Below are 5,829 nucleotides of genomic sequence, written 5' to 3'. Positions count from 1 at the left end.
GGCGGTTGAAACAAACACAAAATGACAGAACATTCCTGGAGATGAAAGGGCACCGAGAGAACCTCAGGACCCACCACTGAGCTGACACACATACTCACACCTGACTGTGTGCACATACACCGACAGACACACTTACCTGTCATCTGCGCAACACACGCGCTGACACACACGCAGGCCACCTGTCCTTGCGACTACACAGCCTCAGGGATGAATTCACCGAGATAAAAAAGAGAGAAAGATGGAAAAGACAAACGAGAAGGGTGATCGGACACAAGAGCAGCAGCATGGATGAGACGGATTCTGGAGACCAGCGAGAGAAAGAGAATGATGCAATACAACAAAGTGAGAGCAGATGGGTGTGAAGAAGAATTGAAAATATTTAAAGGAGGAGTTTGCCCAAAGCTCATAATTTACTCACTCTCATGTGATTCCAAAACCTTTCTTCTGTGGAACACAAAAGGAGGATTTTGAAAAATTGTATTGGTCACCCCCCCCACACACACACACAACCCCCACATGCAATTACAATGAAAGGGGACTGGGGTTTCAAAAATCTTCAGAAAGAATGCAAATGTAACGCCCCTGTGGACTGTTTGTTGTGGTTTCTTCCCTTTGTGTTGGTTTAGCCCGTCTAATCATTAGTTAATCACCGTCATTGTGCTCACCTGTCTGCCTCTAATTATTCACCCCATATTAGTTCCTGTCTGTCTGAGCATTGGTGTCGGTTATTGTTAATGTTACCTCGAGTGTGTGTCTCACCTACCTGAACCTGCCTTGTTGTCTACAATAAATGTCATTATTGGAATCCTTGTCGTCCTCGTCGTCCTGCCTGCCTCCACACACCCGTTTCCGCGACAGCAAAAGCAATGGAGATGTCATAAAAGTAGTCGCACAAAGATGTAGAATGGCTTCAGAAGACTTTGAAACAACTCAAATGATCACAATCAATCGAATAATTTCCAAGCAGAATGAAAAACAAAACAATACATTTGATAAATGTATTAAACAATCATTGTGTTAAACATATTTACTTTATTTCTTAATGGGATAGTAGAAAATTCTGTCATCATTTACCGACCCTTGCTTGACATCAGAGAACCAATGAGGTTTGTTGTCTTGTGTCAAAGCATGTACGGTCGAGCTTTATTATTTGATGTGCAAGCTTCAATTGTGTTTAGAAGATGAATGAGCCACTTTCCTGTAGCTCCTGTAGCCTGTAAAAAGAAAGAACTGCTAAAATGTAAATGCGAATTCAATGTACATTGTCAAAGTCAAAGTACATTGCACAGTTTGGATACAAGCATCTGCCAGATGCATAAATGTAAATGAAAGAAAGTCTTATTGGTTTGGAATGATATAAGGGTAGGAATGAAATAAGGATTGATGACAGAATTTAAATTTTTATGAACTTTGATAAAACATATCCCTCTGGTTTGTTGGGGTCAATTTGACCCGGAGAAGATTTTATTTTTCCGAAAATACTAGTTAATGTTATTGCATTGGACTCAAACTTACTGACTTTGTTTACACAGGGTATAAGTAAATCTCAGAAATTTTGGGGGAATTTTCGCAATTTTTTGTGGGTTTTATTTCACCTAGTCACACTTGTGGTGTTCCTGGTCAAAAATGACCGGCCCACAAAAAATTGCTTATAAATGTCTCTTTTTATCAATTTGTTTTCTTTCATTTAAGACTGGTTTTGTGTTTCTATTTGCATCAGGTTAATTGTAGGCCTCATTTATCTGAGAGTAGGCACCTCATTTTTTGAGTGAAAAAAGCATTATTTATTAATAATTTTCACAATATGAGATAAAAAATTATGAAAATTTGCACTATCACACTCGAGTCCTTTAATGTTTAATCAGGAAGTTTGATTGGAAATGCTTTTATTTTGTAAAAAGAAAATGGCACAAAGTCACACTTGTGGTGTTCCACAACCATTCAAAGTGAATGGGGAAGAATGAAAGCAAGAGAAACAACTAGTGTTCAGGAGCATGTTGATTATGCTCACATTTGTACATGTGTGCTTGCAAACATAAAGGTCTTGGACCTGTGCATGTGTGTATGCATGCCCCCCCCCCCCACACACACACACAATAACAGCACAAACGGCATCCAATATCCCTTTTATCAATCTGATATTTAAAATCTCTGAATAAAAAATAAATCAAGGTAATTGCAACTTCTCACTATTCTAACTTTTTTAAAAAAGAAGATGTGAGATAAACTCAATTGCAAGGAAAAAAGAGTTGCAAGATATAAACTCGCAATTGCGAGAAAAAAAGAACTGCAAGATAAAGTTGCAATTGCAAGAAAAAAAGTCAGAATTGTGATATAAAAAGTCTCAATTACCTTGTTTTACCCAGTTTGAGTGTGTGTGTGCGTGAGAGAGAGAGAGAGAGAGAGAGAGAGAGATTGACGAAATGATTTTCTGCTGTTTAGGGTAGGATGAAATAGAGAGCATGTAATACTCGCAATAGTTTGTATACATGAATGTGTGTGTGTGTGTGTGTGTGTGTGGTAGCATGAGTATGCATGCTCATGCACAGGTCCAAGGCCTTTATGTTTGCAAGCACACATGTACAAATGTGAGCATAATCAACATGCTCCTGAACACTAGTTGTTTATCTTGCTTTCATTCTTCCCCATTCACTTTGAATGGCTGTGAAACAACACAAGTGTGACTTTGTGCCATTTTTTTTTTTTTTACAAAATAAAAGCATTTCCAACCAAACTTCCTGATTAAACATTAAAGGACACGAGTGTGATAAACAGTACAAAGTTTCATAATTTTTTTAAATCTCATATTGTGAAAATTATTCATAAAAAATGCTTTTTTTTCACTAAAAAAAATGAGGTACCTACTCATTTACCTGCACATAGAAACACAAAACCAGTCCTAAATGAATGAAAACAAGTTGACAAAATGATTGAATCCAATATTTGGTGATAATATAGCATAATGAGTGTTACAGGAATCTGAACACAACCAGAGGGATATAGTACATGTCAGTTTGTTTATCTTTCAAATTTTCAGAGGACCTCTAGCACCCTCTTGCACCAGGTTGAAAACCCCTTTATGTAGACCATTTCTGTAACTTACTAATTGTAAAAATGCTACAAACTGAACAGCTCAATAGCTCTTTATGGTCAAGTCATTTTTTTTCTTTTTGTATAACACTTTTCACAATTTGTATAACACTTTTCACAATACACATTTCACAGTTGTACTGTTATATTGTGTAATAATATTAATCTCAACATCCCATCCACCAATCCATGCATCCAACCAACCATCATTGTATTGGCATGTAATACCTTGAAGTCAAATCATTAATAATCCTGCATTAACCAATAACACTATGCTTTTAACACATGCCTTAATGGATTCAAATATATACTTTTCCTTCGTATTTTTCCTCTGCTCGTTCCTTTTATCTGCTGCAATGGCCTGCTTTTTTCAAGGATATCATTTTTTTCTCCACATTAAAAGAGTTTTTCTTTTTTTTCACCAAATGTTATCTGCTGTTTCACTGTTTTATTCAGCAGTTTTTTCCACTCTCATGCATCAAGGTTTTTCCCCTTCCCTTTTTTATGTGCACAATTTTTTTTAGCATCGTCTTTGATCAAACATGTGTTTGGATTGCAAGTTTATTTTCTTCAGTAGTGTTTTCTCATTTCCACCCCGGCCATGTTGCTTTATGTATGTCAGTATGACAGAGTGCAGCTTTGTTTTTGGAGGGTCATTGCTGAGGAACAAAATATTGTGTTTGTCTGAACGCAAGTGTGTTTATATGTGTGGAGAGACTGCAATATGCAGTTTTCCTGCATATGATACATACAAATCAAATGGTAGGCTGAGAGACAGTATGTAAACGAAAACCGCTGGAAAAGAAAAGAGAAGGATAACGAGAAAGAGTCTGGAAGAGGACAGACTGTCTCAGACAATGAGGAAAGGTAAAGAGAGCTTAACCTTTTAAGGGAAGGGAAAGAAAAACTGTCCATCTCTTCTTTCTGGATAGATGAAGGAAAGCTGCAGAGCGAGACGGAGCAGGACCTGCGGGCAAAATCTGTTTCTCAGGTCCTTTAATCCAGCTCTCCTCTCACCTCTGCTCTGTTCTCTCTCTGTCTTTGTACAGCCCGAGGCTCTCCATCACTTTCCCGCTCTGAGGGGCTCAAGGAATGTGGGGAACGCAATAGACGTGGAGAAAAAAAATGCAGGATAGTTGATGAGAGAGAAGGCCCAGGAGGGTTTTATTCTTGGTTGACCTTAAGCAGGTCTATATAACAACTGAAGAAAGCCATCCGTGAGAAGGATGTTTTTATTTATTTATTTTTTATAGAATAGACTATGTAGTTACAGCATCTAATGACAGGTAACTTTTGTCATTTTGTAATACGGTAAAAAACGTATTTGGTTAACAGGAAATACTCTTACTATATACAATGAAAAATAATAGATGTAATTAATAATAGATCTATTACATTTTTTATAATTTTACAGTAAAATGCTGTTAAAAGTACAGTTTGTGAAAGGTTAAAAAGAACTGTAATCTTACAATTTACAGTGGAAATAAACAAACTGTCTTTCCCACAATTACTGGCAATAAATCAATTAAAAATTGAAATTAAATAATTACGTTTTTTTTTTTTTTGTGTGATCATGCCTTTTTTACCACCTGTATCATTATTGGTGGTTCTAAGTACAGATACAAAATAGGTATTAGTATATATATATTAGCATGCAAACATTCTGTGTGTTTACTAATGACACAATCTGTGTTGTATAAAGCACTATATAAATAAAGGTGACTTGATTTGACTAATATTAGTGTAGTATACAGATTCAGGAGTATAGATTATGGTGTATTGATGTAGCTATTTATACTGTAAATGCCTATTGCTGTTAAAGACAGTACATGTGAAGGGTACTACTGAGGCAAGCTTGTTTTACACACATTCACTAGATGCAGCTGTTAAACTGTTAAATTCCTTTCACATGACTCACATCAGGGCTTCAATGCACCGCTTTGACCTTCACAAGAAAAGTGTTGCAGATAGCATCATGGAAGGACTATTTTATACAGTTGCTACATAGAAAGAGTGCAGGAAGTGCTTCCAGTAAACTAGAGGAAGGAGGAAAAGTCCTTGCGATTGCTTTGATACAAGGCAGCAAGCACATTCCTTTTCTCTAAATGTCATGATATGCATTTGGCCTTGTGTTGTAAGACTTGGGGATCAGTCACTCTTCCGTCTTGTTTTGATAATCCAACTGGCACCACCCACAACATATATATATATATATATATATATAGCTGCATCTGCATAGGATCACTGAGGATCGTTTGGGCTTTATGTTTTAGAGTTCCTTCTAGCCTTTTGACATTTGCATATAAATTACAGACCTGGCCTCACAGTCTACGTTTATATGGGTGCTAAATTTCCAAGGGTCTCTCCCCACCATCCAGAAAATGCTAAACAGAACAGTACTCTGGTCTCCCCATGTGACTTCAAACACATTTCAAGGAGAAGGCGATCACACTCAACACCAGGCACCAAATGCCTATGTGGCCCGGTGAATTACCCCCACACTTACATTACACTTGGTATCAAAACAATCTGCTCTTTATTTCCTAAACAATGGTCTACATTATGTGATTATGAAATGCATCATACTATTTTTACTATACTTTGGATAAAACTGCACCAATTCTCCAGACCAGCAATAAACATGCTAATGGGCTGTAAATGGAGACGAAGAAAAATTTCTCCAGCTCAGAATTCACACCTTGTATTGGCCATTCCACCAAAGATTGGTCTGACTGGGGG

The sequence above is a fragment of the Sinocyclocheilus anshuiensis genome, unplaced genomic scaffold, assembly GCF_001515605.1.
Source record: "Sinocyclocheilus anshuiensis isolate Anshui unplaced genomic scaffold, SAMN03320099.WGS_v1.1 scaffold603, whole genome shotgun sequence".
In the NCBI taxonomy this organism is placed as follows: domain Eukaryota; kingdom Metazoa; phylum Chordata; class Actinopteri; order Cypriniformes; family Cyprinidae; genus Sinocyclocheilus; species Sinocyclocheilus anshuiensis.
This window is presented reverse-complemented; position numbering follows the sequence as displayed.